General features: G+C 36.1%; 1 protein-coding gene and 1 pseudogene across 6 annotated transcripts in view; both read left to right on the top strand.

Moving 5' to 3' along the window:
* Adgrb3 (adhesion G protein-coupled receptor B3) overlaps positions 1-14,045 on the top strand; it is a 697,560-nt gene that overhangs the window by 83,914 nt on the left and 599,601 nt on the right. The gene's annotated exons all lie outside the window — the stretch shown is intronic.
* LOC147829474 (chromobox protein homolog 3 pseudogene) lies at positions 7,377-11,613 on the top strand (annotated as a pseudogene). The gene has a single exon (XR_015448831.1). The product of XR_015448831.1 is annotated as a chromobox protein homolog 3 pseudogene (transcript).

Below are 14,045 nucleotides of genomic sequence, written 5' to 3'. Positions count from 1 at the left end.
ATTTAGATCCCTAAAATTTAAGGCAGTGAGAATGACATCAGATTCTTGTCTTAGAATGATAATTCTGCCAATTACTCAGATAATAGATTAAGTAGAAGGAAAACTAGCTTAACGGAAGTGAATTAAGAGCATATTGTAGTAGTTCGTTTGCCAACATCTTGAAAAAATCCAGAAAGTGGTCTTACCCAGACGAGATGTATTCAGTCCACACTGTCAGTACAGATTGGAGGAACTGATGACAAATTTAGTGTAAGAAGCGAGCAAACAAATGAGAACCTGGGGATAATGTCATGGTTTTGCCCTGAGTGACAGAGAGAGTGCAGAGTGGAGTACAGAATTGTTTTGAGAGTAAAGATGGCTTTTAGTTACCTGTACAGTATTTAGGGAGAAGTTAGAAGACTGACTTGATCTCAGAAGAGATGCTAGAGTAGAATGTCAGGATTTGAGATTGGGAGCAAAGGTGCATCAAGGTGAAAATGGGGGACTTCTGGGTGACAGAAGTTTAAGGAGAAGGTCTAGGAAAAGAAGCTAGGGGTCTGAAATTAAATTTAATTAGAGAAATACCAAATCCTTCAAAGAGTGTGCTGTCACGGATGTCAGGATTGAAATGGAAAAAGGCTGGGGACTGAACCACAGTGCCAATTTTTGCAGAACATTTAAGAAAGGTAAAGTCTGCTAAAGACATCTCTGCCTGTGGCAACTAGGAAGCTAGTAATATTGATGGCCATATATATATATATTTTAAATTCCTGACACCGGTGTGAGGGGTTAGAGTAAAGGTGCAAGGGGGATGCTATTTGTTTTCTGGTGAAAATTATCTATCAAACATTATATGCTTGAAAGTTTTATTTCTGTCACCTTTTGTTTTCATCTGAAGGATTCTCTTTTCATTCAAAGGTATCTACACGTGCCTAAAAGGAGAAGAGGAATATATAAATAAACTTTAGGGATGATCTAGTCTTCATACTCTATTTAGAGAGGAGGCGATTAGAATGAAAAATGTTAAGTGTTGTACCCAATATGTGCACACAGTTAGAAAACCAAATCTTGATTGGTCTCCTGATTCCTGATCTGGTGAGTTATCCACTACTCTATGAACAGGAGGATAGAGGTCATTTTTATGCAGAGAAAAACAAATGAGCTGTGTCATTGCAGAAATGTTCTGCATGGTTTGTTGCCATCTGTCTTCAAGCTCAATCTGGACTCCCAGGAATTAAGGCTGCTGAATTACATTTAGATGGACCGAGTGGACAGAGCATGTAAAATCTTTTGTTTGGAGGATCTGGGCATCTCCACATGTGCAAAATAGAAGATAGAGAATACTTAGGACAGAATTAAGACCTTAGAGCTGTGCAATTTTGGGGTCTGAGTTTGACATCCTATTTTATAAGATTCTGGACTTGTGGCTTTTCGTCATGCTATCATCTATGCATGTTAGCATACTGTGGGAGTACAGTGCTAAACATTGTTTTTAGAGGAAGAAATTATAAAACAGTCAGAACTCTGGGGTGGATTTCAGGTAACCTGAATTCTAACTGAAATGTACTGTTGTATGCCTTTGAACACTTCGCACTCCAGGGCTGTAGTTTCCTTTTTGGACTCAGTCAAGGTGTGAAATACAAAGTCTGTTGAAGCCCCCTGAAGATTTCTTTCATTTACACCACACAGATTTTGGTATACTAATATCTTTAATTAGAAAGGCTTTTCTTAGATTGCTTTAAGTCTACTTGTTATATATCTGTGTTCTGGTCTTTAAAAGTATTTGGGTTCATGATTCATTATTCCTAATTTCCTTTAAGCTTTGCCATTAGTTCTGTAATAGAAGGATTCATAGTTAGTGGTTCTTTAGGTTCATTTTTTTCAAAATATTGATTTACTATGTTGAAAGTATAAAAGGAGTGGTCCTAAAACTCTACCTAATAACAGAAAAAAGATGCAGAAGTATATTGAGGTATTTTCAAGGCCTATTACTTGTTATCCATAATGGCACAGTTGAAACTTCTGGCAAATGAATTTAAAAGCAGAAATCAAGAATCCTTTAAATTAGGACATATATGCCATTGAATGGAATTAAGATTATACCATGATTATTAGAAGAATTGCACCAAACTATGATTAAGAGGATGTTCTTTCTTGAATGCTTGGTTTTTAAAACACCATCTTCAAATTAATTTCTGTAGAGTTTATTTAAAAAGCACATATATACAAAGACTTGTACTGGCACATTATAATTTAACCCATTTATTCCTTGAAATGTCACTTGTTAAATGACCATTTTATCATTTTAGGGAATCACTACAACTCTACATTTTATTTCACTGGGATTCTCTTCATTTAACTTTAAGTAGCTCGTAAGATTTTTATTAATATAGAACATTGAGCCTTTGTGTCCTATAGGCATTCCTTGCAAATCCAAATCCCACAAAAAAAAGCAGAAAATGAATGTTGAGAATTATTTGTGTGAATTCACTGAAGTGTACTAGCTGACAGCAAGTCATTTCTGGGTGATAAAACAATTGTCATCGCAGTCAGATGGCATAAAACAATTCTCCAGAGTCCATCTGAATTTCTCCACCAAAAATTACTGTTGAACTTTTAATAGTTTCTGAAAATGACATAATCAAGCACTTATTTGTCAGAACCTAATATAAATTTCTTCTCTTTTATTTTATCTGGGCATTTTTATTCAATTTTACTTGATTTGATTTTTCTGGCTCTTCTATGAGACTGGCATTTTACTTGTAAGTTTCTTTCAAATTGACATTTTGATGGTTTAACACATTAATACAATTCCTGAAAAATAGGCTATGTTCTTTGAAAAATAAAATATTGACAGAGCACACCAGGGGGACATTTAAAATTGCACTTGATTTCATTTGCAGCTTGATAATGTATTTACTGATGTTTGGTAGCCCACAAAGCCATCTTTTCCACGCCAGGTCCAGACGAGATTTTACAGGGTTGCAGTGCATCTTCCTGTGTATAGATTAATATATGCAGAGTGAGTTCTTAGCACTCTATGGATACCATGAAACTCTCATCTCCCAGCCTAAAAATATGGAGCCAAAAAAGTGCTTTCTGAAATGATGAGACGGTGAAGGAATCTTTTCTACAGACACTGAAGCTTCCAGTCTCATTTGCTGTACAAAATATTTTATTTTACAAAAAAAGCACACATGCATGCATATAAACATTTTTATAGCACCATGTTGCAGGCATTCTTCTAAAGTATACACATGCATACATCTATTATGCACTCGTGGGTAGATATAGATACAGGTACAGATATAAATATAGGTATATACAATGTAGATCTGGATATGTCCATTTTATGTTTCCTGACAGCATCCTTATGGCATAGGGACTAGCTTGTTTTTACAAATGAAAAATTGAGGAACACAGAGGCTAAATAATTGCCTAAAGGCACACAGTTGGCAAAGAAAGACAGAGCCGAAGTTCAGCAAGACAGCTCAGGTCCAGGTTCCTGGAATCTATTCAATAAACTGTGCTGTCATCCTCCACATAAATAGGCAAAACATGCTGTCCAATGTGGTCCCTTGTCAGGGAGTGTACATACAGAAGTTCTTACTTAAACAGGAATTCTGCATATACTATTTTTGGTCACAAGGAAACGTGCATATATCTTCCCCTTTTCCACTATTAAAAAGCCTAGATAAGTCACTCTGTTATAGGAAAGGAATTTAGAAGATACAGATACAACAATAAAAATATTTTAAAAACAAGCAAATTGAAAATATTTTGTAATTATCAGGTAAAATAAAAAACCCTTAGTTACAAAGGTGACATTAGTCATCCCACGCGAGTTCTGTCCCTCTTCCCAGTTGCCCTGCTCTGGGGCATGCTCCTAGAAGGTGAACTCCTGCAATAGCTTGCCTGTGTAGTTCCTTATGATAACTTGTAATTAAGAGGTCAATTCAGAAGCATCCTGGGTAAGTGATGAGGAAATTCCGAGCTCCCATTAAAAAGTGTGACCGTGGACTTAATATTTCCTAAGAGTACCTTGATGACAGGAAATAATGCACCCTGTGACCTCTTCTCCAGAGGGACAGAGTGTAGAGCCCATCACCTCATGAAGGGAGCAGGATGGGGATTGTGGAGATCAGGCTCAAGCTCAGAGAGGCGAAAAGGGCAACACACCTCAAATCCTCGGGGATTTCTTACTTCTGTTGATCCATATTCTGCATTTTGTATTGGATTTTTGTGCTCTCGGCATGCAGTTAAAGGCACTGAGCCAGTCTGGGGCCATCTATGAATCCCTGAGAATCTCTTTTCCATACTATTTACAGAACCAGGGCCAAGATTTCAATTGTTGTTGTGGGGTTGTTGCAATTACAGTCGCTATTATGGTGGCACTTTTCAGAACAGCTACCATCAGTGCCGTGCCGGGGAAGCAGAGTCAGATAATGGCTTTCTTCTTGCTTTATTGATTCTCCATTTACAAATACACAGTTTTTCTCTATGCTTACAGTATAGATACCAATTCTGGATGCCAAAAATCTATTGTGCCAAGTTATAAACTGGTGAAGTGCTCTGCTCAGCTCTGGGGATATACAGATGAATAAGAAATTGCCTGTGCCGTAGAGAGGTTTACAGTCTAGGTGCAAAGGATACTTGGGGGAAAAAATAGCGAATGCCATTTAGAAATAAGGCTGTATTTTATTTCATCTGTCTCCATAGTTAAATACTGAAATGTTGGAAAATGGGACCAGCATCTCACTCGTCTATTTTTGGTGCATATACATAGAAATCCCCCCCAACCCAAATCAAATGAATACATAAATTTTTATATCTGGTTAAATGTACACTAAATTAATGTTAAAACTTTGAGTAGATTCTTAGCCATAAAGAGTCATGTTGGTTCACATAAGTCATTTCAGTTTTTTAAACTTATAGAAGCATCATTAGAATTCAGTGAAGTGTCATAAGAAGAATGAAATTAATTCATTAAGAATAGTATCATTTTATGGATGTATAACATTTGTTTTTCTAAACACCATGATGCCTCTTGGTTTTAAAAATTAGCACCTTTAGTGGAATTAAGACACACAGGCAGTAAATGTCCAATATAGATGATTACTCAGGCAATGTGGAGCTGGAAGAATGAATTAGGAAATGCGGGCATATAAGTGCTGAAATGATCCACATGGAGAAAATTCACATACAACTGACTCTTCACTATTAAAAACTGGGAGTTATATTTCTTTCTTTCTCCCCATATTACTTCTTTTTGGCCATTGAAAGGCTCACACTTCTTACAGTTTGGGTAGGACAGAAGGAAGCTAAAGATGGTAAAACCAAAGTGAGTTCCAAAATTTCACCAACTCAGTTGGAAATAGAATTAGTGGTGAAAGGTATTAAAACTAACAGTTCAAATAAGACTTTAAAAGTATATGTAGTTTTTGTTCATGCATGAGTAATCTCTGGATTACAAAGAGTGCTGCTCTCTAATATTGTTACTAGTTTTAAAATCAAATATAGGCATTCAGGGTTATGTTTGGAAAGGAAGGAAAAATTTATAGTTATTTAGAAAGGAAAGGAAAGCTTCTTTAGGGAGTAAACAAAAAGAAACTAATGATCTTTTCAGAACTATAGCCCAACAATAAGGAAATCAAATGTTTTGGACCAGATTTAATAAATCTTTAAAGAAAGAAATTCAGTGTACAAATTTTTTTCACAACTACCCTAAAGATGAAAAAGACTTCACAAAATGACAGATTAATCCATTAATATTTAGCCAATTACATCTAATTCTTTTCTCTTGAAAGACTGTTTTCCTATAGATACCTTAGTCTTCGTATTATTTTTAACTGCAGATCAATTATATATTGTTTTAATGTTTTCTCAAAAAAGGTTTGATTTAAATTATTTTTATTTGATTTGTGAACAAGAAATATGCATGATAAATTAATGAAGTGACATAAACTATAATTTTTTTTTTTTTTTTTGGTACCGGGGATCGAACTCTGGTCCTTGCACTTGCACAGCAGGCAGTGAAACCACTGAGCTAAATCCCCAGCCCACTATAATGTATTTTTGATTTAATGCATAAGCTGAATTTCCACATGTCAAAACAAGTACTGCTTCAGGCATGGTGTTGAGTTCTTCTAGTCCCAGCCTCCTGGGTATCTGTAGAGGGAGGATTACTTGAGCTTGAGAGTTCAAGGCCAGCCTGGGCATCTCAAAATAAATAAAATAAAATAAAATAAAATAAAATAAAATAAAGGAAAAGAAACAAAAACAAGTTCAGGCATGTCATAAAAAAAAGCTATAAAAATCCCCAAAAGCCTAACATTTCAAAATACATCATTGCAGCAGAGCATCTAAGTAGTACTGAAAAAAACCTTTCAGTTTAGAATATAGTAGGTACATTGTATAGGTATTTAGATTCTAGCCAGGGTGGCACTGATGTAGAAGCAAAACAGATTTTGTAAGAACATTAGGAAGTGTCCTGAACACTGGGGGATGGTCATGAAAATGATTAGAAGAGCAAATAGGTGACAAGGACAAGTCCATTGGAAAGGCAGTCTCGTTAATGTGTCTCCGAGGGGCAGTAAGGAATAATGAAGGACATGCTGGACTGTTGCCTTAACAAATCATGTGGAAGAATGGTAAGTTCTAACTCAGTAGTGTTGAAAGGAATGTGGTAGGGGAAGAGGGGCAGACCTGGTTTCGTGCAGGTAAAGAGACTAAACCTGTTGAAGGGAAAGTTGGAGGTCAGGATAAGAGGCCTCTGGACAGGACTCCCACTGAAAGAAGCCTGACCCAGCTCCTGCCGGGATGTCTAGCACGTAAAGACCACAGTGAAGTAAGATCACACACAGCCAGTGTCACTGGAAAGAACCCTGACAGGACATGAAGGTTCAAGAAAATTTACGAAGACCATGACCCATTGTGTCACTGACCATGACACTCCTAATTGCATACATTTAGCTTTTCATTACAAGTAATTTTTAAACACAATCAATTTTATATTTCCATCATCTGAGAAACTCTATGTCATTTGATATTTTATACTCAAGCTCTTGATTCTCAGTTCAGTCAGTGAAAAATTACCTTGGTCTTTGATGCCCCATGATCTTTGCCGTTTTCTCTATGCCTGGAGCATTATCTACTTCACCTCTCCCCAAACCCACTTTTCTCAGATGACGCCATGGTTGTAAGCGCGTGACTATCTTCATAACCCTCACCATACCTGTAGGTATTTGCTTCATGTCTTTTTTTCCAAGAAGAAAACGAATCTTACTCTCTGCTGTTTGTTGCATGCCTAGCATAGAGCATAACCTGTTATCAAAAGTATTAGTTGAGTAAATGAATGATCAAGTTAAATTCTAAAATGAAGGCTAAGTAAAATAGAAAATATAGATAACTGAATCTAAGTCACAGCTCACCTGAAAATTTGCTGACCTAGTTTGTGAAAGTCTGATCCATGTTCAGAATATCTAAGACATTTCATTTTTCCAAAATGGAGAGTAAGGTGTTGATTTGGTTGAAACCAAGAGGCCAAGAAGAATTAAACTAAATTACAATTATATGCTATATAAATATATATGATACAAAAAAGAACATGAAAATGCTGTGTTACAAATTGGAAATAGAAGAGACATCTATTAATTTTTTGAGAAAAAAATTGGAAAGTACCAGGAAGATTATGATAATATGCCAACATAGTTGTGCCCATGTTAAAATACATTAGCAACTACAGATTTGTCCAATTAAATTGATTATACATTTTGGAACTTGTTAACATGCTCAGTATTTAGGCTATATCAAAATTAGAAGGAAAAGCCTTCTAATGAGGAAAAGGGCTATCCTGTATCTGTTCCTGGTTTGTGGTCATTATTTAGTGGGTGCTTAAGGAATTAAATGGAATCTCATTCATGGAGAAACTAAATCAAGATTGCTTAAGCACATATTAGGGGAAAACTTCATAAAACCTATTTTTTTTCTGTTTTAAAATGAGTGAATATTTCAGTTTTGATGAGAGTTTTTTTTTTCTTTGGTACTGGGGATCGAACTTGGGTCCTTACGCTTGCGCAGCAGGTGGTGAAACCACTGAGCTAAATCCCTGACCCTTTGATGAGAAATTTTGAAGAAAATACCTTTTGGTGTTCATAGCAACAGTCACTGAATTCTGTTACAAAATATTTTATTACATTCTTTGGCTTTACATTTTAAATTATGAGTAAAGAACTATGTGATTTGAAATAGCTTATCACAGTTTTATGATGAAATGGACCTATTTAAATTTAAAAGACTACTGGAATTATTGTTTTCCTCTTTTATCAGAGTAACAGAAAATTGGAAAATCATTCTTTAAAAATTTTACAACACAAATAACATTGAAGATCTCTAGGAAAATAAAAATATATGAAATTGTATTAATTGATCTCTACTTTTCTAACTTTAAGTGATAGCAATATCAGTTGATAGGAAGATTGTTTTCCCACAATCTGCGTGACTTCACTAAATGAACTAAATCGCATGTGTATGTCTCATTGTTCTGTGTAAATACTAACAAGATTAAATGAGGGCTCCACAAGAAAAGACTGCTGGATGCATGAGGAGGTAAATTGGCTCCAGTGTGTAACAGGGAAATGTTTATAGAAGACCTGTGTGCTTAGTGGTCACCAAAGTCAAATGTGGACTTATTTTTTTGGAAAATAAGAGGCTGGATATTGAGTAGATCATTTCAGTTGCTTAATATGGCATCTTCAAATATATCTAAGAGAAGCAAATCAACCTTTAAAAATTACTTTTTGTTGTTGTTGGTTTTTTGAGACAGGGTCTCACTATGTATGTAGTTCAGGCTGGGCTTGAACTCACTGTGTAGCCCAGGCTGGCTTGGAACCCAAAATGAACTTCCTGCCTCAGCCTCCTGAGTGCTGGGATTACAGGCCTGTGTCTCCAGGCTCAGTTTAAAAATTACTATTTTTGATACAATAAACTTATCCCAGAGGCCAGAAACAGTCACTGCCAATCATTATATATTTTTCTATCTCCATTTAAAAAAAAAACCTTGAGTTAGTCATGCTTAGCATTTTGATATCTGACATATTATAATAAGGATATTTTCTTTAATAAGTCATTATAAGCATTTTCTTTATAATTACTATAAAGATTACCTGTAGTTATGGCATATTTTAGTCTGTGGATAATCCATAATTTGCCTAACTTTTTTGTTTCAGGTCATTTTTTAAGATGGTTCAATATTTGCATGCTTACATCTTTATATGTACTACAGATTATTATTGTTTATAAGTGAAATCACTGTCATAAGAGTTATGAATCAAGTATAATAGTCATCTGGAATAATTCTTCTTCCACCAGAAGCTAGCTCTCTGCATCTATCATAGCACAGAGTATTTTAAATTTGATATTTAATAGGAAGAAAAAGGCACCTATGTTGTTTTGCACTATATTTATTGCTGGTGATATTGCTACATTTTTCTATGTTTAACAGTAAGATAGATATACATAGACATATATAGTTATATACATATATTTTCAATGATATTTTGCTCTTATTTGTTTAAGTCTCCATTTTAAAGGTAAGAAAATTATTTCTTAATAATAAATCTTTTGTCTTCTTTGGACTGGAATCAGAGAACTTGAGGTTTGAAAAATACTAGTTCCTGCCTCTTGACCCCAATCAAATATGGAATTGTTATCACACCCTAAATGAGAGGCAACAAGCAGAAGGACTGTAGGATCTGGGAGGTATGGAGGACGGAGACACTGCAAGCCCAGAGTGGGAGTGCGCAGATGTGACTCATCTCTTTTCCCTTGATGAGCTTGTGCCCTGCGGTTCTCCATGATCAGAAATCAGTTCAGCTTTCTGAAGTGACTGCTCCAGACCACAGCCCTAGGATGTGAAAAGCCTTCATCAGTAAATATCCATGGAACAGTTCCTGTAGGCTGGGCACCACCCTGTGGGCTTTCCCACAGTAGGAAAGAGCTACCTTATGGGAGTTCGTAATTTAGTGAGTGAGGGCAGATAATAAATGAATCCATCAAAAATTCTCTTCATAGCACTTCTCACCAATGAGAAATACAAGGAAACAGGAAAGCAGGTGTTGCTGGAAGAGTGGAATACAAGTTTTAATAGAGAGGCTAGGAAAAGCTTCACAAGAGGGTATATCAAGAGGCTATATTGAGAGCAAAGATCAGAAAGAGAAAAAAACGAGCCAGGTGGATCCTTGGGGTAAATGGTGCCCATTAGAAGGAACAGTGAATGCAAATGCATGGAGCAGGGTAACTCTGGGCATTGGAGGAGAGAGGAAGGCTGCTTGGCTCCTGGGAACTGAGTTAGAGGAGGAAGGAGGAGGAGAGTGGAGGGCCGGGAGGTAAGAAGAGCCCAGCATGTGCATGAGCCAAGACCTCGGCTGTTTTTCTGCGTGGAGTGGGGATTTTGTGATGGGAGGGTTTTGTGCAGTGGTGTGACATTATCCAGCATTCACTGTACATGTTGTTGAAATCACTTTGGCAAAGGTGGGAGCAGGGAAGAGAAAATGATAGTGGAATAAATGAAGGTGGAGTCTGAGAAGACAGGGAGAAGGTAGTGGAGAGGCCGAGAAATGACTGAGTCTGACTACATTCGGAGGGAAGAACCAACAAAACATTCTGAATGATTAAACATACAATGTGAGGGCTGTGGATTTAGCTCAGTGGTTCAGCCACCTGCCTGGCAAGTGCAAGGTCCTGAGTTTGATCCTCAGTACCATACACACACACACACACACACACATACAATGAGAAAGTTAAAGAGCTACCAACAAGAAGACAAGAATGAGCTTGAGGTTTTTAGCTTGAAAAACTCTTAAGAATGAAGTTGCTGGCGCAGGCCGAGACGCTGTGGACCTGCGACGTGAGCATCCCAGGTGGTGAATAATAGCTCTGGAAGTCTGCAATAAAAAATGGCCTCCAATAAAACTACATTGCAAAAAATGGGAAAGAAACAAAATGCAAAAAGTAAAAAAGTTGAGGAAGCAGAGCCTGAAGAATTTGTGGTAGAAAAAGTACCGGACCATCGTGTAGTGAATGGGAAGGTGGAGTATTTTCTGAAGTGGAAGGGATTTACAGATGCTGACAATACATGGGAACCTGAAGAAAATTTAGATTGTCCAGAATTAATCGAAGCATTTCTTAATTCTCAAAAAGCTGGTAAAGAAAAAGACGGTACAAAAAGAAAATCTTTATCTGACAGTGAATCTGATGATAGCAAATCAAAGAAAAAAAGAGATGCTGCTGACAGACCTAGAGGATTTGCTAGAGGTCTTGATCCTGAACGAATAATTGGTGCCACAGACCATAGTGGAGAATTGATGTTTCTCACGAAATGGAAAGATTCGAATGAGGCTGACTTAGTGTTGGCAAAAGAGGCAAATATGAAATGTCCTCAGATTGTAATTGCTTTTTATGAAGAGAGACTAACTTGGCATTCTTGTCCAGAAGATGAAGCTCAGTAACTTACATCATTTATATATATATATTTATATTTATATAAAATGGGTCTTGGTGTTTGATTTACTAGTGTGAATAAAACAGCATTCTAATGAAAATCAAGTTTAATATGTTGGTTTTGAAAGTATTTGGGAAAGTTGTTGGGTTTTGTTTTGCATCAATAGCACTGGTTACTTTGAAAAAATAAAAACCTTTCTGTAGTTTCTTCCTTTATCAGAAAACAGCATTTAATAGCCTGATATATTTCCTCTTCTTTTCTAAATATTGGGAAAATTATCCATAGTCAAACTCAAAAACAGAACTCATTTTTAGTTCACATGCTTAAGGACCATTCTGAGTTTTTTGTTTGTGTGTGTATAAATAAAATACTTATGTAAATGGTTTTTGTTTTATTGTTAAACATTTACCAAAACAAAAACTGGATGATAAGCTCTTGTTTGAGATGGTATCATTCTGAGCAACCTAAGAAATAAATCACAGTTAAATTGAAAGTTTTCCTGAAGCCCTAACTTTTTCAAGTTAAATAGATGATTCTGTGGTTAATTGGTCAGTTTAAAGTAGGTATTTTCAAAGCAGCCATACCAGGGTCCATTATCTGTGTGTTTTGTTACAAAAATATAGCAATTTGCTTGCAAAATTCCTGAAAAATTGTATCACTACCAACAACTTCCCCACCCAAATAAGGTAACTAGTCAACCTGGTTTGTTTGAATTAGCTAAGGAAGACTTGTTAAGGGAACATTAAAGGCTACTCATGACCCATTCCCTTACAACAAGTTGAAATCTGTACACAAAGTTAGGATTTGTGGATGTCTAAGACTTGGCTCATGGAAACCTACTGAGTGGCTAGAGGTGGTCACAATTTAGGACCTGCTAGAATAAATGAGTAAACAAACTTAAAATCTAAATTATTGACCTGCATGTTTTTCTTGACCCCAACTTGTTCCTTACATGTAGGCTCAATCTTCAGTATTCAGGTTACTGTTTCAGCAGAAGCCAGAAAAATAACTTTGTAGTAGTCAAAATGTTATCCTACTGTATATTGTTTACTTTATTGTAAATAATGGTGAGCAGTGGTCAATAAATAGTTTTATATTCAAAAAAAAAAAAAAGAATGAAGTTGCTGTTTAGTAAGATAAGGAAGAACATAGCACCCACAATTTTGCTGGGAGATTCCTAGTTTGATTTGGGTCATAGTAAATCTGTGATTAACACTTGAACAGCAGCTTTTAGTATCCCAGTTAGAAGTTCAGAAGAGAGATCCAAGTGCAGATAAAATATGAAAGTTATCAATAGCTATTCAAGATTATGAGCTTGTATGCTTTTATGAGGGCAAAGAGGGCTCCCATGTGTAGAGGTTTGAGAACTATGACTTTGAGATCATCCCAAAATAAAATTTTGAGGATGCGAAGAGCATATGATTAAAGAGATTGCTGTGGACTGGTCAGAAAGTTTGAAAACTAAAAGTGTAGTGTCCAGGAGGCCAAATGAAGAAAGGGAAACATTCAAGGTATGTAAATAGTTCAGACTCTACGGTGGTGTATTTGTAGTCATTTGGTTTCATTATCTTACCTGTTTGGTTTTAATTAATGTTCTAGGCTTTTGTTTAACTTTCTGGACTACTGGAAGCAAGAGGTTGGAGCTTGTTAATGGAAATGCTCAATTAAATTTCCAAGGTTCATCAACCGCAGGTACAACTGTAGGTGACTAGTGCCCATCATTCAGAAGTCATAGATCTATAGAAAATGTTCTGACACTTCTGTTTTTTCAGTTATTATATGTTTAATTGAACCCATGTAACTTTCCCTGCTGATGATGATTTCTGCTAATTAAGAAAAAGAATTCCTTTCAAAACAAACCTCAGGGTTTCTTCTAGGGAGTGGAAGTCTGTTCTGTTAACAACTTTGTGTGTTTGGTTGGGATTCTCAAAAGGCTATGGTGATACTAACCCATACTGATGAATGGGAAACAAATATTAATAATGAACAGATAGGAAAATGCTTATGGATAATTTAAATACTTCAAAATCAACTTGTATTAGTGACCTTGGATGAAAATATGGCAGAATGGTAGCTTTAGAGTTGATACCACTGTTTCAAAAGCTTCCCATTTGGCTCCTGAAGGTGAATCATAAATTTCATAGGAAGCCTGTCATTGTGTAAGCCACATTGTCAGTGTGCATGTAAGAGTTTCCAAGTCATCTTTTCATGACATTATGTATTAGTTAGACAGCATCTCCTTTTCTATGTTTTTTGCAAAACTGCCTTCAGTGTATCTATAGGAAGACATCAGTGATATTTTACAGAATTTAAATTGGGATAAAACCTTTTTTTTTCATTTTTTTCTATTCCCTTAACCAAGACGAATTGAGTTTGTAGGAAACAAAACATAAAGACGTGGGTAGTCACGTCAGTCCCTTGCCTGTTGCTCCCACCCAGCTCCTCTTTTCTCTGAAATGCAGAGGATGAGCCACAGCTTTGCTGGAGGAGTTGAGCAGCTAAGTTTTATTTTTATATTTCACAAAAATGAAATATTTTTCTAAAAAGGAAAAGGAAGAAGTCTAAA

This window comes from Heterocephalus glaber, unplaced genomic scaffold (genome assembly GCF_053883595.1).
Source record: "Heterocephalus glaber isolate CG9 unplaced genomic scaffold, H.glaber_assembly_v1.0 deba00000594, whole genome shotgun sequence".
Taxonomy (NCBI): Eukaryota; Metazoa; Chordata; class Mammalia; order Rodentia; family Bathyergidae; genus Heterocephalus; species Heterocephalus glaber.
The sequence above is the reverse complement of the archived record's forward strand: the minus strand, read 5'-3'. Positions and strand labels throughout refer to the sequence as shown.